The sequence below is a fragment of the Malurus melanocephalus genome, unplaced genomic scaffold (assembly GCF_030028575.1).
Source record: "Malurus melanocephalus ecotype Western Australia unplaced genomic scaffold, MMel_1.1 scaffold_17, whole genome shotgun sequence".
Taxonomy (NCBI): Eukaryota; Metazoa; Chordata; class Aves; order Passeriformes; family Maluridae; genus Malurus; species Malurus melanocephalus.
This window is the reverse complement of record NW_026623249.1, coordinates 4,962,543-4,986,120: the sequence shown is the minus strand read 5'-3', so window position 1 is coordinate 4,986,120 and position 23,578 is coordinate 4,962,543. Positions and strand designations below refer to the sequence as shown.

Sequence of the window (23,578 nt, the reverse complement as noted above, 5' to 3'; positions counted from 1 at the left end):
CTCTTGAAATTTAAGGGTACAAGCCTGCAGCCACTACTGGTATCAGAAATGCCCTAGCGGGGCAGTTACTTGCTATAACAGCTACATTAATACAACTCCCCCGAGTCTGCTTCATGCCATTCCCTCGGGTCCTGTCACTGGTTGCCAGAGAGAAGAGATTGGTGCCAGCTCTCTTAACTGTCCCTTTACTACATGAATTGCACTGCATTCAACAAAACTACACTGCTGTAATGGCTTCCATACTGTAATGGCTAAGTTTGGAATAACACCAACTGTTATTCCAAGAGATGGCTGCAGTCACACGCAGTCTTCTAGTAATGCATCTTTTAGTCAGAAAGCATTCTTTCCTGATTGATTCTCAAAGGATTTATATGCAAGGACTTTGAAAAAGGGCTTACCAGAAGTGAATTTACAAGCTAAACAATAGCATGGCTAGGAACTGCCCATTTCTGGATAGTTCTGGCCTCTTCTTTCTGAAATGCCTTGTCCTCTGACTGTTCACAAAAGCTCAGAAGACTCAGCTTCAAATTTAAGTACCCCTTTTTCAAAACATAAAATTCCAGTATTGCTCTGTAGCTCGACAATGCTAATTATTAAAGTTTAAGATATTACGGTTGCAGGTTTCTGCCACATTTCCTCTGATAAATTGTCATGCCTGTAGCAAAGACAGCTGAGGGAGGTGTATGTTCCCATTTCAGCAGTTCACGTTCCAGGCTAGTACCCGTTTTAAAGCCCTGTTGTAGATGTGTTTGCACAAATTTATGGGCACATGTATAGATGTCAGAGACTCTGCTATGGGAAATGTGGGGTCAAACCAATAAGGAAACAGATCTGACTGTGTGAGTGTGGTGTGTGTAGGGAGTCAAGTGGGACACCCATGGGTTGCTGGAGCCGCTCGTTGCAAAGGGACTTTAGTCCCAGCTTTGGTGGTGCGAGTGAGACTGCCAGAGTAGTTCCTGGATAGTCAGACAGAAAAGTTTCCTTAAACAATCCACCAAGCATATCTAACAGGACTCTTACAATGGCTGTGTCATATGTTTCACAACATAAAGGCATAGAGAAACCTATTGGTCAGCATGGTYCATATGTGATGGACTGAAGTTTTATTTATATTGGTCCATATGTGATGAAGTTTTATTTATATTTAGCTTACTTTTCAAGAAAACAAATGAAGATGTCATTTTTCACATCTTCAGTAGGAAGAATGCGAACTTTATTTGCCTTGACAAGGAGGGAAATGGAACTCTTCACTCCCAGGATAATAGGTGACTGGTACTTCTGCCAAGAAGTCTATATGTGTCCTTTTATGCTTTTGTGCTTCTTGTGTACCCGAGGACGCAGTCATGGGTCTCTCGCTAGACCCGACGCATGCCCCATGGGACAGACCAGCTGCTGGTCAGTTCTGCCTTTGGCTGTGATATGAAAAGCGCCATTCTGGCCCATGTCAAAGCAGGCCCTGTGTTTTTTCCCCCCATGTCTAAGGCAAAAATGGAACGTGTATGAGGAACGGCTACTTGGGGGTTTGACCTGAAGTTCACACAGGATAACCCGTTTGCTTCTGACTCACCTAAAAGCAGAGCCAACAGGCACCCCTTTGGTTTCCTGGCACTCTTGAACCTCAAAGCTGTTTATTTAACCACTCCAAACCTCCRTGCTTTGGTCAGGCATAGCCATAGCCCAGAAGTGGGACACGAGGGGTGATAAGGGACGAGCAGCGAGCAATGCAGGACACTGATAACGCAGTCTGGCGGATTTCAGGCAGGCTTTCGAAGGTGYCAGGAAGCAGAGCCACGCAGCCTAGAGCTACTGTGGCGGGAAGCCGCGGGAGGGAAGGGAGGGAGGAAGGAASGGTGGGCCGGCCGCTCCAGGCGCCGCCCCTCGCTCCGCCACAGCGCCCCCTAGCGCCAGCGACGGCAGCGCGCCCCGGCGCCTTCCTGCGCCTAACCGCGCCCGGCCGTTCCCAAGGGGCGGGGCCACTGCCTCATTTAAATATCACGGCATCTCATTTGCATGCCGCCAAGATGGCCGGGCCTGCGATTGGCCGGTTCCGGAGCAGCCCCCCGCTGCCGGCCCCTGTGCCCACAGAGGGGGCGGGGCCATCCCAGAGAGGGGAGGGGACACGAGTTTATTTGCATAGCGGCCCGGCGCGTGCGACGCGGGGAGGCGGTGTTGGCGCCCGGAGCGGGTTCCGAGTTTGAATCCGCGGCAACGGCAGCACGGCAGCGGCGGCGGCCGTTGGGGCGGGAGCTGCCGCGGGACGCCAGGGCGCAGGTACCGCGGGGCGCGCTCGGCGCGCGGGGGACGGCAGGGCACGGCAACGGCTGCTCCGCGCGGCGGCAGCGGTGGTTGCGACAGTGCGCATGCGCCGGCGAGCTGCAGTGCTGTACACGCGCCTGCATGGGAGCACGTGACTCGGCTCCAGTGCAGCGGCGGTGGCGCGCGTGCGCGTCCCCGTTGCTCTCGCGCGTTGGCGGCGGCGGTAGCGGCGCGGGCACAGGTGGGTCCGGCGGGGGCGCGCGCGGGCAGCACCGGGCACCCGCCTGGACACGACCCGCCTCGCGCGGCCTGGGCGAGGCAAGGTGGCGGATCGTGTTTGGGTGGGACAGGGGCGCGCACGGCGCCTCGACAGCGTTTCCTCGCTCGCTGCCGGAAATGGGGTGGTGTGACGTGACCTGGGTGGTGCTGTGCGCCGCCGGGAGGGGCCGCACGGGCAGGGCGGGTGTGGGGCGTTGCAGCGCATGGGCTGTGGAAGCAACGAGGGAAAACTCTTGGTGATGTTTCTACACTGGTGGGCACCAGGGCACAATTTCTTTTTTGTATGGATACGCTCACTCATTGGAAGCCAAACCGTTTCTGTGTGGGAACAGAGAAGGCCGAGTTGTGCGTATTTCCATGATGCCATCGGTAAACAAGGCCCAAGTGGCTCCTCGAGGTGTCATGGCCGCCCACATCAAGCAACATGGCAAAACGGTTTAAGCCATGCTGTCATGAGGTTAAAGAAGGYACATTCGAACCTCTCTTAAATATTTATGATATCGAAACTTTTCATGGTTAAGAGCTTCACACTTAGTAATTTTGAGGCCTGTTAGAGGTGTAACTTTGTCCTTGAGCGGTTTGTTCTTCTAGCAAGTCCATCCTTCTCTTCCTGGATCTCCCAGTCTTTGGCAGATACTCAGTGGAAATGCTGATAGTAGGATGTTTTGTTGCTTAACAGTAATCATGAAATAATTTTACATAACATCACGTGACTGTGACCCTTACAGTAGACACACTTATTGGAAAAATTGGATGAAATTGTTGATGGAAAAGTGTGTGCTTAAAATGACAGAGTAAATAGCTCTGCTTTTCTAAGCAGTAGTCAACGAGTCYTAAAAATGCAGCTTTAATACAGTCACAGAAAAACGTCAGTTGCATATGTAGACGTCTTATTTCTCATATGAATCAGGGGATGTAAGAGCATTGTAATATATATGYTTTATGAATATTCTAAATTATACAAAGAAATGCGGTATTGTTACAAATAGGCTTTCCAGAAATTAATTCTGCAAGATTCAGAATTTTTTACTAATATACTTCTTGTCTCTTGTGGAAGTTAAAATATATGTTTGTACGTGCTACAGCTCATAATACTTATGTTCATGTTTTCAAAAATGTAAGTGTAAAGAATGTACTTAATCTTGGCTTAAATCTCAAATTAATTAGATATGAAAACTGTACACAACCATCAGCTATCAAGCTAAGAAAAAAGTGGTTTTCTCATTAGGTACTGGTTTTTGCAGTCTTAGAGGAAGGTATGAAGGAGAGTATTGCATCAGGTATTAAGAATTGCTTGGAGAGGAAGAAACTAAACACAAAAAACACTGCTGTTTGATATGTGATTTTGGGTATGTAATTTCTCAGTTTTAGATCTATGAAGTGGGGCTAATGGTAGTTGTCAGGCCAATCATAAAACAAATTTGTTAATGTCTGCGAGAGGATACATGCAATTCATGAATCATGGGAACTGCATCCATTTTTTATTCCTCAAGTATGCCAGTTGCCTTACCATTTTGTATGTTCCAAAGTATTGAGTTAAGTTGCTACGTATATATAATTCAGATARTATTACACTAATTATTGTTATGTTCTTAGTTTGGAAGACATAGTACATTGTTTAGAGTAAAAGGTGTTTTTAGTTGGAACCTTTAGTTTTCAGTTGGAACCTTTCTACCAAACATTATATTTTTCAGAGTAGTGGAAAGAAATGTTACAGTATAAAGCAACAATCGATCAATTCCTCATAGAAAACGGTATCTTCCCAGAAAAAAACACCCAACCAACCAATCCTACAGCTGACATATTGTTTCTAGCTTTACCTCCAACATATTGCTGTTTCCGTAAGGCTGTTTTAAACCGATGTTYATTTTAATTTTGTGTTTAAATACGTAAACATACATGTTGATTTCAGTCAATRCACTGAAARGCGTATTTATTCATCCTAACGTTGAGTGGTTGGGAATTAYGAAGAGTCGTTAAGTGTTGTGCAGCCTTAGGTTTTTCTGAACTTCTGTATTCCTTGTGTCATGATCATGGACTCTTTCCCCAACAGTTTAAGTAGTTTTTACTTGTGAAGTTCTTAAAGTCGTAAGTGACAGCCAAGATATTCCTTGAAGTCAGCCTTACTGACCTGTGTAAAAATAGGAATAAAGGCGGGGTTTCAGTGAATGATGTTTTGAGACTTCAGTTGAGATGCACTCAACTAGTAGTAGATGCTTGTAAATTTCATCAGTATAAAAATTGTTTGGTTTGCTTGATGTTAACTAATGCATAAAACCACATGCAACAAAACAAAACATATCAATAAAGGGGCTAAATGAGAAAAGTGGATAGAACATGGCTCTTGAGTCTTCATGTTAGGAACCCTGGAATGAACTGTGGCTCTGTGTAATGATATTTAAGAAGTGTGTAGGAAGTTAATATTAGCTATGTGGAGCAGTGTTTAGACAAACAACAGGGTTCCATGCTCTTGTGTCTTCTTGTTCAGTAATTCATGAGAAAATTGAAAAATGGAAGCGCTGTTTTAAAACTTAATTTATTACTACAGTATTTGGACTTGCTGAGAGGATGACAGAATGTTTGGACACATCATCATCATGAGAGTACRGAATTAAAAGTTTTTCAGAGTTCTTACCGCAATGTGATAAGTTAAAATTTTATTCTGTAATCTTACAAAATTCTTTGACTAGAAAACCCACATACAGATGCCATGCTAAATAGCAGTGAAAAATGGCAGTCTCACAAGACTAYAGAGTATAGATATTACACATTAGTGTTGGTTCACTAGTATTTTCTGGGCCAAAACACTTTCAGAAGAGTTATTCCACGCGTAWCTTTTGTTTACTTAAATATCAGGTTTTATTTTTAAATGAATTGGATTAATAACTTTTAACATACTAACACACTTTTAACTGAGGTATGTTGTAGTGGACATGTAACTTAATGCACATGATTTCTTACTGTTTAGATTCAGATTTTTTGCATCCATGTGTCTGTGTTAATCCATGCCTCTGCACGTTCATGAAGGTTTCTGACAAGCAAGATACTAGTAGCAACTGGACTGKGACATGGATTCTGTTTTCTCAGGGAAAATGTTCTCTGAAGTTTTTTGACCAATGTGTTGTTTTGCCTATTCAAACTTACATAGTTTTTTAGTTTTTATATATCAAGCTAGAAAACTCAAGTGTTACAGASAACACTGTGTTATGCAAATGCAGCTCTTGGGTTCCAGATTAGAATGACTCTACGTTTATGGTGATATTTTTGAAATTATAAGACTTGAAATCAGAACTCACTTTTTGATGTACTAATTTTGTCAATGCACTAAAACATAGAATTTTCTTCTTTTTTTAAATATTGCTATTGGGGAAATTATATGCAGATTTGTTATACAAATGGAATATTTTAAGTTTTGAAATCTTGCAAGTTATTGTAAAGTCTCACAGGTTGGTGATGTAGTATATATGGCGTTCAGTATGGGATATACACCTGGATATATGGAACTGTTTTTTAAGTTTGTTGTAAATTGGATTTTTATTTCAGTAATAGGTTTTGGTGAAGGAAAATTTCATTGTAATGAGTGGTTTTAAATTTGCTGTAATGAATTTATTTACCAGTGTTGACAAATCTGTTTTTTGAGAAATACGCCTTTTATGCATTTGAACTTCAAATATATTTTAATTTTATTCTCTGAATCTGTACTCTGAGAGACAGTAGAGCTGTCTCATATGTGGCATATGCCCTTTCTTGTACTGCAAAAAAGGAGAAGCCAAATGGCGTATTTCACCATTTTTGAGTTAGAAATACCAACTGTGGTGCTGATGAGTGCATCAGACAACTAYTGCTGGCATGATTAATCAATCCTGAAATAACTAGCTACAGCTGGCAACTGACATGCACAGTTACATAAGTTTAGGCCTTTTCATAATTGAAGTGGTTGAAGGGCATGTTCTACTTTTTGGGGGGAGTGCCTTACTATGTTGGGCTGATTTTGGATCGTAAAGACTATTTTTCAGTAGAAGGCTAGATATAATTCAACAGTAATTTACTTCAGAATTGCCTCATGGGCTCTTGYGAGTATTTTGTTTTAAAACAGGCAAATTGGGATTTTGCACAAGAGAGGTGAGGCAGATATAGAAGGGCTCCCTCCAGAACTGGTCCAGTATTGCCTCTATGAGAAGGCATGATTGGCGGTAATGAACAGATACTAGAGTGACACCTGTATTGGATTTAGTTTTGTTCGTATTAAACTTCTGTCTCTGTTTGACAACCCCTTTGTCCCTGCCATAGGTTCTCAAACCAGTTCTTCAGAAATGGCTCTGTTACAAGATTCCAGCAAAATTCCTGAAGTGATTCTAGATAAGAGTTCTTTTTTGAGAAACTTCAAAATGTTTATTGTAGTCATAAAGAATTAGATGTTTGATTTCAGCAGGCATTGAAGTGCTGGAATATTCTGGAGGGTTTTGGTTAGTTTTCTTACTAAGTAAACTTACTTTTTTTCTTCCCCATGTAAAAACTTCATTGGGCAGCTCATATTACAGAACATTTCAAAGTACGTAGAGCAGTAAAAAGGTATAGATTAATTTCTTAATAGTGTTCATGTTTTTCAGAAGCATTCTGGAAAAAAGTTTCCTAATGTTTTTGAGATTTGTGCATGATCTAGCTTTGTATCCATCACTGTTAATACGACATAGATTCTGAACTGCCTTGGAATTGTGAGTGATTTGAAGTATGCTATACAAACTGTGGATTACAGGCCTAGCAGGGCTGCCTCTCATGGTCTGTGGTTTATTTCAATTTTCTCTTTACCGCTGGTGCTAGGTAGCTGCAGTGCTGCAGCTGTGCATTAACCACTTCCTGCCCGTCAAAGAAACCATTCCTCTGCTCACACCCACCCACCCTGCCTGTGCAGTTTGTTGCAATGTGGTAAAGATGCTTTGCTGTGTAAACGTTTTACCTCCTGCTGGGTCGTCACTCAGTGGCTTGAAGTGTGCATTGTAGCCATCTTAGTCTTATTTTCAGTGCAGCTGAGACGGAGCAGTTTCAGAATGGCTGACAAGGTGCTCTTCAGTGCAGCAGTTCAGCTTGGCTGTGTACAAATGAACAGAGCTGTTGGCATCATGCTCCAGACCTTAGAGGTGAGCACCAGCTCTGCTTTACTGAGGAGCAGTTTCAAACTTCAGTTGGGCAAGGTTAACTAATTCTAAGGGGTATAAAATACCTTTAAATGCTGTGATCTTTTAATTTTTGGTCATTTTAAGAGCTGTTTTTGTTCTGKGCATTTTTTTTTCCTTTCTCACTGAATTTCAAATTCACAAACCTCTATCTTTTCTTAGCTACAGGATAGATTAGGTGGATCAGGGCAAGTCGAATGTCATACCTGTCTTGCTAATGAAATTGTTTTGTCTTATTTTCTTACCAGGCCAGAAGAATTCTCATACTAAGCTGTCCGTTTTTTAAATGCTTGCCTCACTTTGATTTTAATGTGAAATAAACTCCTTACGGACTTCATAAAATTTTTGTAACTGAGTGGTTAAATTTATTATGTTTTCAGTGTGTAACTTTTCCAATGCTAGATAATTACATTACSTATATGAATATATTAGAATACCAAGAATTATATAAATATTAACTTTTCACAGATAGTATTTATTTGCAAGTCAAGAATAACACTACAAGTTTTACAGGATTACTACAAATGAGAAGACGGAAGTTTTGAGGTTTATTGTTATTTTCTTTGTATAACTTAACTGAAATCTGAGTTTCAAAGTGCTAGTGGTTTCAATGACCTTGTGTATTGCCTTGTGTGGTACTGGTTGGTGACCTTGTTATCCTTAAACATATTCAAAGATACTATTTGTGTCCAGGGAGATGAAGGTAGGGAAAAAGTATTGCTCAGCTTTTTTTCCACTGGGGAGTTGGACAACAGAAAACCAGAAAGAAGGCTGTTTTCTTTATGACTCTATATACAATTTTCCTSTTCTATGTCTTATACCTAGTTCAGGTTTTCATGTGTTCTTAAGCTGCACATAAGTTAAACCAAGAGTAATTAAACAGGGAGTTTCTGGGAGTTCTTCAGAAACATATCAGGAGCAACAGATGAGCAGAGTAACTCACCAGASTGCAGCTCATAGTATTTTCCTGGCTGAAGGTGGACATAATGCTAGGAATATGGAAGTCAGTCTACATGTTGAAAAGTTTAGCCCTTAGAATTTTTGCACATTAGTTTGCTGCTTTCCGTAAAATCTACAACAAAGCACTTGGTGGTTAAACTAGTTTTTAATATCTCTTCCCACATATTCTCTTCTACAGTTAATGGCAACAAACTGTTCATGAAGACACCTAAGTATTCTGTGCAGACAGTGCATGTCAGGTTCTCAGGAGTCGTGGCTGCTCCATGTTGATTTTGTTCATTTGACAAAAATGTAAAAAGTCARTAAAATAGGGAGTTTTTAAGCTGAGATTGATTGGTAACTTTAACAGTGAATTTTTAAGTAATTGGTCATAGAATTCTTCTGCTGTAGTATAAGAGATAAGTGAGAAGAGTAATGCAAATGCGTAGTTAGAGGGTGTGATGAAAAGCAGGTAGTTGGTTTTATTATTTTTATTACTAGTGGAACTTTGTTTAGTGAATTTRATTTACAGCAGATTTTACTTCATAATGGCATTTTTTGATTGAGTAAGATAGTTAAGATCCTGGTAACATTTGGGTACTTTAAAATGTCTGAAAATTCAAGCCACAAATTCTAATGAAACATATTTGTCTTGATAAAATGTGAAGTTTTGCTTCAGCTGGCAATTTAATGAAGGTTGGTTAATAATGTAGTTCAACAATAATCTTCCTGGTTTTCTGCAAGATATTGAGTCATCCTGAACCCAGTCTTATAAATTATTACTGAGGTTTGTGTTAGTGTGATTTTTAGTCAGTTACTGTTGATTAGTTCCAGATTTTAATAACTAATATTGTTCACAGGAAGCAGAAACATTTCATTCTGTGAGGTCACTAAACTCYTGTTTCATAATCTCTGAAGGGAATGAAATGTTATGTTTGAAACATACTTCACCATACACATYGTGTGGCGGTTTGTTGTTTTTTGGGAGGTTGGGTTTTCTTGGTTTCTTGGTGTTCTTACAAAGAAAACAGGCATATAAAAATTGTCTATTGTTATTTGTTTTGTTGATACGAGTTAAACTCTGCTTTAATGGAAACATGAAAAGTATTTACATTCACTGTAAGGCATGGTTTTTCATATGTATGACATAGGAGTAAAACACTGTACATTCAGACCGTGTCTTTTACATAATTCTTTTAGAGTATTTTTGTTGCCCATGGGTTTTTTCCTGCAAGTCGAGCATGCTTACTCCTATTTTACAGAGAAAGTATGGAGAGATTGCCAGAACTCAAGAGAAAAGCTCTTGTCTCTGTGTTTCCCCTTCCCTTTGGTTTTGGTTTCCGTTGCTTTTTAGCAAGCCATTTTGAACACAGTTCCATTTTTGGAAGTGCTGTACAAAATGGCCCAGCAGGGAGCTGTAGTTTTATGAACTGCAAGAATATATTGGTTTTGTTATATGAACTGCAAGGATAGTATGGTTTGGCGTTTTTTGGTTGGTTTTCCTTCTCCTTTTCTAAAGTAGGTGTTGGAGCTAGAGAGGCTGCCACAGGTCTGGGTAGCTCAGCCCTACTCTAAAGGCAGCCCCCTCTAAAATTGGTTGCCTTGTGTAACCGAGTTGGTCCATTTCTAACTACTGTATCATAAAGCATGGTGGGTTTTTAAACCTGTTTTGTATATGGGATACATTCTCATTTTCTGAAATCCAGGTACATTATAATCTTTTTTTTTTTTTACGGTGGTATTAATAGTTAAAAGTATTATCACTCTTCACTCTCATGGTGGTGTTTTTGTTTTAATAATAAAAAAAGCCTGAAAAACACTAATTTATGTACATGGGGACATGGTACTTGAGTGAATGCTAAAACACCACTACCACTCACGCTTTTGTTAAATGTTCATGATTTGGATTAGAAATAGATGTGTGTAATGAAGTAATGACTTCAACTGAATTGATTGCCATACACTTCTAAAGTGAGATGCATTGTCAGACTATGCTTGGCATTCTTGAGTCTGTGCGTTCTAGAAATACTAGCTTTGTACTGCTGATAGGTAAACTTAAAAGACTCAGCGGTTAAATAAATTGCAAATAGGGTAGTAGTCCCAAATCTATATGATTTTCCCAAAAGAAATACAATTTTTAAAAGAAAACCAATAATGYATCTTGAAAAGGTGTAGAGATTCTTTTTTGYCCCTCTGTGCAAATGCAGTACTTTAAAAGAGAAAGTACTTTCTTGTAATTACTTTCATTAATKCACCAACTACYTGCATAGTTTTTCTTTACAGCAATYATAGTTGCTTGGAACCATTTTAACATAGCTTGATTGTTTTCTTTTCTTGATGTTCCTTTTAAAATTCAGAATTGTCTCAATTTGCACAGCTACATCTTGTATTTTGATAAAAATTTTGGGAGCAAACAATTTCAGCCAGAATTTGAAATCGAATGGACTGCTGAATTAACTCAATATTGTTTAATATATGCAAATCACTTTAAAATAAACACAAATCACTTTGGTTCTTTAGGCATTGGAAATAAATGGTCATCAAGCTCTTAGAACTGTTTGAAATCTTAAATACTTATCACATCATGACTGCTTAAACAGTTGAATTGGACCTTTAGTTTTAGCTGTAAAATTCAGTAGATTTTTTCAAGTACTGTCTTTGAAGGAATTTTGAGTGAAGCAAAATTTTTCTTTTCTTTATAATCTTGATTTTCAGGTTGAGATCAGTCAACTTTTCAATATTTGTTTAGTAAATAAGAAAATTTTTCATGTAAAGTGAGCAAAATGTGGGGGTTTTGAAGTTGATAAGGATACTCATGCTGAGGGTTTTCCATTTCTAGAAGAAAGGGAGTGCAATATTAGACTTACTGCCTGTAAATGACCGAGTTTAGACACCTTTTTACCCATTTTCTGCAATAGAAAAACGGATACAAACACTACCAGCCCTCCCTTCCCCCTTTCCTGCCTTTCCTGTTCTTTCTGCTGATACAGGCTTCTGCAGTAAAATATCTTCAAATAAACCACAGCTGCTAAAATAATGGACTGATAAACAGTTCTTTACTTCAGAAATATACATAATTGTCTTTCAAGCAGCAATATGAGAAGAATTTGGGAGTTGCTAAAGGTTTAGTTGACTTTCAAGTGAACAATAATTTGATCTGTTTTGTGTTTTGGAGAAGAAAAGTCAAGGAAGGGGGTGTTTCAGACTTCTGTATGCATCGCTTACAGAAGGGCCTTTAATTTTAATTTGCTCTGTGGTGGGTGGTTTTCTCGTTTGTTCTGGTTTTTTGTTTTGGATTTTTTTTTTAGGTCAAGGTACTAATGACATTTAATCGTGGTTGGATTGTTTTTTTAATCACTTATTTTAGACAAACTCAATGAAATGCATTCACGTTCAAAATTGTTTGGATTGGGGAAATAATTTTGTGTGACTATTTTTCTATTTTGAGAGAAATCAACTGAGAGTTTAGGATGTTATSTTTGATTAGTACCTATTCAACTCTTTAGTTAATATTAGTTATTTTGAGCACAGCTGGCCTCATTTGACTACAACATCTGCTTTTCAAGGTCACTTTACATGAGGGAGTAGGAAGATGGGCGCATGATAGAAGGAAGAGTTCTGTTAACTGGCTTTGAGAAGGCAAAGTCACAACAGCTTTTAGGTGTTTCCACTGACGCGGGAAAAACGTGGGAAAGGCAGGCAAACAATTTGGTTTTTCCTGTAGTGATGGTCACTGGAGAATTATAATGGAGGACACTACGGTGTACTCAGGTTAGAGTCTCCTGTTAAAAACAAYCCCAAAACAAACCACACCCACCCTTCCTCTACTCCTTCCCCCTCCATGAAAAAATAACAACCAAAAAAACGGAACTGTAAACAGGAAAAACTACCCAAATCCCCTGCTTTGGAAGCTGCTGAAAGATCCCTGTACTTTAGTTAGGGGTGGTTGTCAGCCCTGTGCATGGCACACACAGGCTGCTACTGGTCTGGGTTGCTCAGCCCTACTCAAGACAGCCCCCTCTGATACTGATTGCCTTGTGTAATGGAGTTGGTGCATTTCTAACTCCTAAATCAATTGCTCCTCCTCTCTGTGAAAACGTTTTGTGCTTGATAATGAGCTTTGTCATAGCCGGTGGTGTGAGAGGGAGGAAGGCACTGGGAGGAAAACACAGCGAAGGGGGGCGGGTTACTCTGCCAGAACGTTCTGGAAGCCGGGTGGTGCTTCCCGCAGACTGCAGATGCAGAGCTCGCCCGCCGGGCTGCCGGCAAGTTCTGGCATGGACTTTCTATACCAGACTAGAGCCTTGAATAGAAAATGCTCCAAGGTTCTTATTTTGCAGTATGTGTTTTACTGTGTTTAGAATCACACTGTTGTTCAGGTATTGTTGCATAAGGCGATTGAGCTGTGGGGAGGGAGGTTAGGGACACATCTGTATTTGGGAAAGCCAAGGGGGTTTTTAATTTTTTTTTTTTTTAAGCAGCATTGGTGCCCTTTCTTTTTAAGATTAGAAGCTGTTAATCCGATGAATCATTTTGCAAATGACAACAGCGTCACTGAATAATGTATTCTGCATGCACTTAGATGTGCTAGCATATGTAAATCAGTCTGAAAATAAGGCAAGTCAAAAGATATGGGCAAAATAAAGAGGATGTTAATGATTATCATTTTAATGTGATAGTCATTCTGGAAAAATAATTATCTTTCCCTTACAAATCGCTCTAGGATTTTGGATGCAAAAGGCGAGGGTAAATTATAACAAATAATGGGTAGTAATTTACATCGCTAAATATTTTCAGACACAAAAACAGTATCGATGTTAGAGATGAGCACGTTGTGTTGTGCTTAAATAATCTAGAACCAGCCATATATAAGCAAATTTGCTTGCAGCAGAAAATGGGACTATATTTCAACTATATGTAATCTTGASCCTGTTGGAATTCTAAATAGGAACAATGCAGGGAACTAGAAAATGCCAGGGGTGTAAAAGGCTCTTCTGGTCCTGAGATGCTCTGCCTTTGCCATGTTCAAATCAACAAGCATCACCGTCTCCATCGTTTATATGGCAGCACATGAGAAGATATTGGTGAAGGATTAATTGTTTATATGCACACGCACACTTAAAGCCTAGCTTCTTTTTTCTTTCCCCTTTAAAATAAGCATTTGTAAAATGTAATTTATTCATTTATTTGATTTGATTTTGACTGGAAGGAGAAAGTTAAGAACTTTAAAATTASCTCTTAGAAGTCACTGAGGCTGAAATCCAAGCTTTTGCCACTGCCTGTCACTGTRCCTTAGAGATACTTGAAAAGGTGATTCTGGAGRAGTGGTGTTTTTTTWATTTTTTTTCCCTATGCCCAACTGATTAAGAAAAGTTRAATGTGAAATAGAAACAACAGATTAAATGGCCAGGTATGTTACTTGCCAGCATTAGGTTAAAAATAAATTTTTCTTACTTGGAATTAATATTTACTTGTTGGAAATCTGCAAAGTACTCAAAATACTGGGTTAAACAAACCTGGTTGCTGAGCATTGTGCATACCTGTTTTTCTGGTGTTGTTTCTATCTTTATCTAGGAAATGACCATGACCAGTGGTGTGGGGAGCATCCTACTTGAAACAAGCTGCAATGTGAAATTTACTTCTAGACACTGTTGTCGGTTTTCACTTACATGAGAAATAAGCGTAGCGTTTGACTTTAGACATGGATCTGGATTATTAGTAAGCAAAATATCTAGAAGGTATATTCTAGAACCCGTGGGGAGGGGKAAGGTTTTGCTTAGCAACATCCTGCTGCAACTTAGTATTGAAATGAGGCCCCTTTATGTAAATTTTTACTGGCGCCAGCTAGCTGTAGCTGCAGTCTGGATTCGTGTCGGCAGCAGCTAACATGTGTCATGGACTTCTCTTTCACACGGGTTGCAGGAGCACTCTGGTTTCTGGAGAGAAAAAGCAGCACTGATGAATGTGAAAAGCTGTACAAAGGAATCTAGGTGTAATTAGATTGTTAGTAAGTGAAAATACTGAGGAGATTTCAGCTTTTTGGGGTTTTTTTTCAGTGTGCTGTTTTGCACTGTGCTGTAATAAATCTATGCTTGTTGGTACTACTGTGTGGTATGTGGGAGGTACTTCACTGCACATACTTGCTGCAGCACTAGTAGTTGGCAGCGCAGAAGGCAGTACAGAGTACAACTGAAAGCAGTTGCAGTTGCAATAGTTTCCTCAGAGGCTGTGGCATGCTCAGTGAGCTGCAGGGGTGCTCTGACACATTCAGCCACTTAGGAGGAGAAGTAGGAATTTTAGTAGGTTTTAACAAACAGATGTAGACTACTGGCTGAGAGGTACAACAGCATAGCTCAGGCTGGCTAAAAACCACTACTCATGCTGCAATGTAAACAAAGCAAGATCTTAATATCAAGATGGCCGWCTTGGAAGTCTACTTGTAGCTCATAATACTTATGCAAATGAGCTGCATGGCAGTGGCTTACCCAGAGGAGGGAGCCCATTTTGCACGTGCCATCTTCTTGTCAGGTAAGAGACACAACTCACTTTCTGCATTCATGTTTTAGAGGACTTTGAAGTTAATTTTCTACCTGGGTGCCCACCCTCCCACWTTGGCACAATGCCAGGAATGAAGTTTGAATGTAAGTGGCATTTTCTGGGAAGCCCAGAAGTCATTTGTTCTGACTGYGATTATTTTTGGGTTGCTGTTTTTAGGGGCAATGTTACCTAGAAATTATTGTAATATGTTTACCTTAGTAAAACCAAGTGCTTAAAAATATATTAGAAATTTGAATATGTAGTTTTTGTTGGTAATGTTACTACTTTTGTTTGATTCAAGCCTCTACTGYTTAGCTGCTACGTTTTTTTTGTTTSTATAGTGACACCAGTTGATGCATATGGAGGCTTAGCAATAGTGAGAGCTTACCCCAGAAAGGGTGCAGAATTGACTAAATTGAAACCACCAATTGTGTTTCAGCATCATGGTCTTATGAAGGGTCTTCATTATTCTAGCTGTAGTTTGAATTCTCTATTTGTTGAGTTTACAAAACTGTTWAAAAAATCAGATACCGAACTGTCATCCATAATTTTTTTAGTATAAATACCTTCATAAATACCTGTTTAGGTGTTAAAAAATTGGTTTTGTAAATAGGGAAATAGATCAGAATATGGTATTTTTATGATTTCCCCCTCTCAGAAGACAATAACCTTGCCTTGGAGCAGCAAATTTTAACAGAATTTTAAGTATTGGCTAATTACGTAATATGCCCTATTGTGGCTATGCATGTAGTGCATTAAATGGTTGCATGGGGCAGATGTGCTAGTTCTGCACAAATATATTTCTGTTATTTCTATTTTACAAGTCAGAGTAGTGGTAGGGTCCGAGACTAGAAAGGAGAGATGGATAAAGAAGATCACTGACCTAGAGAAAAGAGGTAATTGGAGATGCATGAACAAGCCAACAAAACATGGCCACTTAAAGGCACACATCAGTTCAAGATAGGGATGTGGAATTGGAATTAGACAGGCCTGTTTTTGTTGAAGGAAAAATAACATTAATTGAAGAGAATGAAACTAATAAGACAGAAGGATAAAGTAGGCAGAGAACTTATGAGAGCTTAAAATGGCAGTAACAGATATTGAAAATATTGGAGGTATTCTGAGATGGCCTTAGAATTAGGGCCTATAGAGTAAATATGCTGGGAAAGAGAACTGTAATTGGTTGATATTGCAGAAGAGGACATTTAATGGTTATGGAGAAGGGTGAACTTCTGCATTGATATGGCAGAGTAAGATGCTGCGTGCCTACAATACGCACCAAATGAGTTGCAGTTTGTAGTTAGTTCATACACTWTGAAGCCTTCTGTAACTTTAGTGCTAACTTAAGATGTAATATGGACTATTTTGCTTGTCGTTTATAAATCTGGTTATATGCATGTCCGGACAACAGAAAGTACAAAAATGRGCACATGTGAGAGAGAGTACAAACACAGGTGTATGGTAGGTTTCAAATAAATGACGCTAGAGATCACCGTTAACAACTGTAACGGTTTTCTGTAAATGTCAAATTTTGTTGGAATCAATCTTGCTTTCATGGCTATATGAAGGAAGCAGTTCAGGGCCCTTCCCTCCTTTTTGTGAAGTGTGAGCATGAGAATGGTAGAAGAGAAATGGCATTGAGTGAGGCATGAAAAATACAGGAAACTATTAAAAAAAAATGATCCTGAGAGTAGAGAGATCATCAAGGCCAGCTCCTCACCCAGCGCAGGACAACCCCAAGAATCACACCACATGCCTCAGTGAGTTACCCAAATGCGTTTTCATATCTTGATACTGTGACTGCTTCCCTGAGGAGCCTTTCACAACCACTGTGGACAAGCTGTTTCMGTGTTCACCCACTCTTGTGGTGAAGAACTGTTCTCTGTATCTATGTGGAGTTTCTCTTGCTACAACCCGTGTCTGTTTTCTCTTGTCAGTGTGCTGTGCATCTCTGAAAACAGTCTGTCTTTGTGTACTCTGTGAGTGTTAGGTTATGGGGGTTTGGGGTTTTTTTTTAAATAATTTTGCTGTGAGTGAGTAAAGGAAGAGGAAAACTTTTTTTTTTTGTCTCTTTCCAGAAAGACATCTCACTTTGATCTGAAAACAGCATTAAAAGAATGGCCAACCTGTGAAATTTAAATGACSCATGGGTTTGGAACAACTGATGGGCTTGCCCACTATGGCGACTCTTCAGATGGGTTATATGGGATAATACTTTCATTAACTATTCCATGTAATATAATTTCTGATACTGTATGCAGCTACCTAGTGAGGTCTGGTACCAGCTTGATTTCTAGTTTGACTTSGTGGTGAGACCCACAAAAGTTGTCTAGTTTTCCTCCCCAAGAATGTCTTGGCTGTCTCATCTTGTGGCTCTTAGCCTGATGAATCTAAGCTAGACAACAAACCAAGTTAATTTTGGTTTCAGCAAATGGATGGCTAAGGACATTCATTGGTCTGATGGGGCTAGAAGTTATTCCTTTTGTTTTCATGTTTTACAGTGTCTTCCTTAATTCTAGCAGCTAGTTTGTTATTTTTAACCAGACATGCTGCAATGATTTTGGATACTTTTGCTGTTTCCTCCATCTTCTAAAGACAGTGGGGAAGGCATAATCTCCATTCAGCAGAACTTGTAACTGTTGAATGAAAACYTTCATGGCTGAGAAAAATAAAATAGATAGTAATATTTCAGTCATCCTAATGGTGTGCAGTCAGGGACCATATCTTGTTCTTATTTACAGTTGTATCTCCTTTGTTGTGGGTCTTTTTTCTTAATTAGTGGTCAGATCTGTCCTAAAATTGCACCTTATCTGATGAGTTCCTTTTGTATTTAAATCTGCTCTGTTGGTTTGCTGTGGTGTTATTTTTTGGTTGGTTGGTTTTTGTTGTGGTTTTTTTTTTTGGGGGGGGGATAATCAAAGAGCAACATTTAAAACTGAGAAGTGCGACTTTTATCCTGCATTGTTTTAGAACTTCAATGACTTTAAGATAATTCATAAACATAGCTATAAGCTGTAGTATAGACCTGCACACCCATAAGTTCTTGGATGGGAGAGGAAGAGGTCCCTTGTGTTTTCCATCAGCAACCCCACAGAGGGAAGGGTGAGGCCTACTTTATCTGTTCTGAGTAGATCTGAACAAGTTTTTCTTTGGAAAGATCAGCTGATCTGTGATGCAGGATTTTGCACTGACTGTCCTAATGGCAGCTTATTACACATTTGACAGCAGTGGGGAGTATGAAACTAAYGTCTCATGAGCGCATTCACAACATGAGAAAGGTGTAGAAATGCTTCTGTTTGCTTTTGTTAGGAATAATAGCGTATTTTTTTACAGTATAAGAGCTGCACGTGTGTTCCAGGAAGTGCTGCTGACAGTTTAAGATTAATTTTGTAAATAATTTGCATTTTTCCAGGCTAAGAAAGTATTGRTCAACTCAGCAATGGAGGAGAGGTTTTGCAAAACTAAATCCAAGACTGTCCATTAGGCACAGAAAATCCAGCTATCATAGGAACTATCAAAATTAAAATGTCTTACAGTTCAACTTCAGTGCCATCTGAAGTAGACAAACCAGGCTGTCAGCTGGTTTGGACATGCTGTGGTTCTTCTAACTTAGTTTGGGAAGTAAGGAGAGCTACCTCTAGGAGGAAGGCCTTGTGTCAGTCTTTGGAAAAGAAGTTGCTGTTCCTAGCAAAAAACTTTTAACCAGTTTTTAATGTCAAAGCACAGTTGCTACTTTTTTGAGTGTTATGTGTGTTAAATGATTAGGTACCTGTTTGCTGCTGAGTTTCCCTTGAGGAAGCTGAAAGCATTTTGGTGATCAGTAAAGTAGTTAACATAAAATGAAGAAGAAATTTTTYTTCCCAAACAGCAGTACTAATTGACTATGCAGTTCAGTTGCAACCATATGTAGTAGCCCTAACACCGTTGATAGGATGTTTTATTCCACACATTGAAGAATTGCTGTGATACTACTGGAGCTTGTGCATAATTTGGAAAGGACATCACACTAAGCGGCAGCCTTCTCTGACAATCATGCCCTTTGACTAAAAGACCTAAATTCTCAGGACGTGTTGATTGTTAAAAAAAACATGCATTCTCACAAAAGAAATAGTTCTTTCTAATGTCCCTTCAAGGATCAGTAGATTCTTGTGCAGACAGTTTTCACTGGAACTGTACAGGATTTTAAAGAAGCTGGTACCAGCTTCCAGAGAAAATTAGAAAGATTCTCAGAAGGTTATCCAGTTCTGTAGCTTCTGTTGTCCTTTCCTCTTTGTTCTATTATTTAGAGAAATTGTTCCCCAAGAAGGCCCCATGGTGACAAATGATTATGACCTGGTAATTTTCACCTTGGGGTATGAAAATAAAATAGTTTTATGATTACAAAGGCAAACCTGGGAGATGTGATCACACATACAAATTCATCAAGAGAGTCCACAGTTAGTCTGAAAAATTGTCAGGAAACAGTTCAACTATATTAATGTGCCAGCATATGAAGGAAGGATGTATATTGGTGTCCTCACTCATTCAAAGAGAAATTAAGCCTTTGATTTTTGGGATGAGGTGAAACTGCAGCCTGTTCTTTCCAGGAAGCAAGCAAGCATTGGCTTGCTGGCTCACCAGGCAACACACAGCCCGTGGAAGAGTGTTCCTTTTGATGTTAAAGGTTTCTGGGTAGAACCTTTCTGGAAGTTGACTTACTACAGCAAGCCTTAAATGGTCAAAATTTAAGATGCTTTCCTTTGAGGCTTTTATACATTTTATCAGTGGAGGCATTTTTTAAGTATAATTCTTACCGTCTACTTCTTGGCATCTAACTCTGCGTCACACTTGGGAAACTTCCTAGACAAAAAAATTTATTTTTTTTTAAAATAGTCACGCTGAGTGACCATAGCAGATGCATTTTTCTCCATATGATTTTTTATGAAATTTGGGGAGGCAAGCAGTCTAAAATAGCTGTATAAATTCTTAATGTAYTTCTGTGTTTGTGAGAGGGTATTACTAAATTGTTGCTTCATCAGCTGCTTTTCGCCATCACAAAACAGTAAAATTAAGGATGTTTTTGGTAGAACTGTTTTGATCTCTTCACAGAAGTCTTTTACAGACCAAGTACTGCCAACTCATGAATGTGCTGGCAGTATCACTACAGCCTGCCCCCTGTTTTTTAGGACCAGGCTAAAAATTTTTTTATGGACTGTTCAAGCAAAATCAGTGCCAAATAATATATCAGTTGAGCTAAACTTGCAATTCCGTTTTTTTTATTATATTGTATAATATTGTGAATGCTAGTTTGATGTTCTGTGCAGACCATCAATGCTTCATGAACTTGTAATAATGTCTTCTTTTTTTGCATTATCAAGCAAAACAATGACTTCATTACTGGAAGAAGTACGTTCTGCTTTTGTTCACTTCCATCCTTTCTACTTAGGAATGCAACACTGGTGTTGGAGGTGGCGCTAAACTTGCTTTTTTGGTGTACTAAACGGGTCACATATCTAGGTCTATTTCATTGGTTCACTAGGCTAGTGTGTATGATCTCAGTAGTCAGTATGAGCAAAGTGTTGCTGGCTGACTTCTGTCCACACASCTGCTGCCAGCAACCATGTAGAGGTGATAGTGGTAAGTAACTGTAAATAGAGGCTTGTGGTGGCTTTGAAAATAATTCAGCAGGCAACAAAACCTGTCATCCTAGATATGAAGTTTAAAGCCAGGAGAGCCTTCCYGAGTTACTTGTGCATCTTGCATAATGGCAAGTAGTAAACATACTTATGAAATACTTTGGGAAATGTAAGTTGATCTCACTTGAAGTCTGTAGCTTTTTAAGGTAAAAGACTGAGGTCTTTTAAAGATGSAACATCTCTTCAACCTTCCTTTTTATTTTGCTTTTATATCCTCCAAGAAACCTACCATGAACACTTGCTGACTGCTGTGATCAAGAGGATATTGTGCATATAATTTTTTCCTGCTTTCTTCTTTAAGGATCTTATTCTAAGAAGTTGAGGAAACGCAAAAATTCTCCCATGGTAATGGAGAAGAAATGCCTTCAAGACTACAGATTTTGATTTCAATTTCTTATGTTTACAAATCCATATTCCTTTGTAATATTAACAAGCTGTAATTCACAGAAAATAATTCATMTTCCTAGTACTAGAGTTTTGATACAGATATGGCTGTTGGCATTTGGTCATCCCACAACACAAAAGATAAATTCAAGTACTTAGCAGCTGAAGTGATAGAACACTTGCTAATTGACTCCCTTTTAAGATTCATATTGCAAGCTGAGAAAGTGCAGTAGCTGGATAACTTTTAGGTAATTGGTTTTTTATTCCACATCTTTGAGACATCTGCATAACACATCTGCATWACAGGTCTGTCATCTCCTATTTCAAATGATTAATTAAGCACTTGCTTTTTCCCCTGGTCATTATAAGGTAATGATTTTAAGAGCTGTTGCCTGAAGTGCAGGCATGATTCCACTTAGTATTTCATAAAAACAGCTGGTCACAGTTCTCATCACAAGAGCCTACACCTAATTATTTGCATTTCATTTCCTCTTTTTTCCTCAATCCTTACTCGATCCAAAGGGAGATGTCACAGTATATGTCACAGAACCCTTAGGAGAAGACATTGAGGGGTACTTCTTAATGCTTAAATGCTACTTAATAAGGACAGGAGAGAGTTTATGAGAATGGGACTCGGTATGACTACTGACTAAACTATTTAACATGGTACTGCCTAGCAGTGGTAGTGCTTATTCAGCTAGAATTGTGAAAAGCTTGTTGCCTCCCTTGAAAATGATTATTGCAAAGTGTGCCGAGTAACAGTACAGGGCATAGGATGCTGTCTTGTCTCACAGGAAACACCTCTGGAATAGATGACAGTACGAGCAGTCTCTCAAGGAACAGTTAGCTCAYAGCAGTATTATCCACAGAAATATGTTGACTGCATGGATCCTTTTTCTTTTCCTGACACTGTGAAATCTGCCGCTTCATGTCTGTGTATGGGCAGAGTCACTAAAGGTCATTTATATTGGTCCTTCTTTAGTAAAACAGGAGAGCATGTATGGACTGGTGTCATATTCTTCGACTGAGAGGGTTCAATCTCTACAATGAGAGTAGTATAGTACTTTGTTGTAGAACAAATCTGGATAATATGTTAATTGCTCTGTGGTGTGGATTTTTTTATATTCTTGTTAGTATGAAATTCTCTACTTCCTATCCTTGCTTAAGTGGAGAAACCAGAAATCAGAAAAGGCAAGGCAATTGCTGAAATTCAGCTGGGTTTCCGTAGCTCTGTGGTGACTGTTTCTTGTGACRTGCAAATACTCTTATGTTACCTACACATAGATACTCAGAAGAGCATAGGAAAAAGGAAGCCCCCCCTACACGTTTTCCCCCCTGAAAAATCTATTTGATTGCATTTAATGAAACAGTTGTGAAAGGAGTGGAATGAGACGCAGTTATTCTAAGTACAGTTCCAATGAATATGGCAAAATGGCAGATATCAAAATTGAGATGGAACTAAGATGTTGCTTAGCAACTGTGGTAGTCTCTGGTAGCMACAGATGAACACAGTGAATGTTTACAGCAGCACTGCTGCTGTAAAGTGAGTCTGTCTGAAGCAGGATATCTAAACAAATTACTTTTCCTCGCAAAATTTTATACTGATTTATTCCTCATCTCAGGGACACTTTAAGCTACCTTACCTTTTGGGAAACAAAAATCTTCCAATTAAACTTAATTTACAAATTGATGTTTTTCTAGTGATAAACAAGACTTTCTACCAAATACTTTGGTCTTATATTTTATATTATAGTAACAACAAGCTCCAATTTCCCTTAACTTGTCTTCACAATTTGATACAGGATTATACTGGATTAGTTGTGCATGGCCTGCAGTTACAGACCAGGAAGAAAAAAGTATTATAWCTGAATAATATATATTACTTTCAATATTTTTCTTTGTACCATATTTTGAAATTTAGCTTGTGAACTGTTTAAAACATTATTCTGAAATGAAATTTKGCAAGCAGAAGATAGGTTGTGACTGTTGAAACCTATGTATTTTATTCCCACAAATTTWAAATTTGTGGGAATTTTAAGAGTGCTTATTTTAATCAAGTTTTGTAGGTATGAGGAACTGATACAAAAAATGTGTTGTGTTGCATTGCACTTCAAGTTTATCCTGATTTTTTTACTTGAATTCTTCAAATTAAAAAAAAAAGTCATCTTTTTAATGGTCTGTTTGAAGTCTTTGTCCATTCCTTGGTGTCCTCTAGTCTGGATTAATGAAAATAAACTTCCCTTTTTAGAATGGGATTCTTGGGCCTTGCAGTGTACCTTGCCCTTWAAATAAAGGCATTCATAGCAGCTTTTATTTGACATCCTGTTTATCTGT

At 39.0% G+C, this 23,578-nt stretch overlaps 1 protein-coding gene across 8 annotated transcripts in view; it reads left to right on the top strand.

Annotated features, from left to right (window-relative positions):
* Positions 1 to 2,154: 2,154 nt before the first annotated feature.
* The window catches only part of ATF7IP (activating transcription factor 7 interacting protein), a 76,822-nt gene continuing 55,398 nt past the window's right edge, over positions 2,155 to 23,578 (top strand). For 4 of the 8 annotated variants that reach the window (XM_057389530.1, XM_057389524.1, XM_057389518.1 and 1 more), the window contains exon 1: positions 2,213 to 2,271. The gene's annotated coding sequence lies outside the window, so the exon portion shown is untranslated. Of the gene's footprint in view, positions 2,272 to 2,375; positions 2,498 to 7,552; positions 7,674 to 14,817; positions 15,177 to 23,578 lie in introns of those variants that run through there. The other 4 variants (XM_057389538.1, XM_057389493.1, XM_057389507.1 and 1 more) reach the window with 4 other exon arrangements.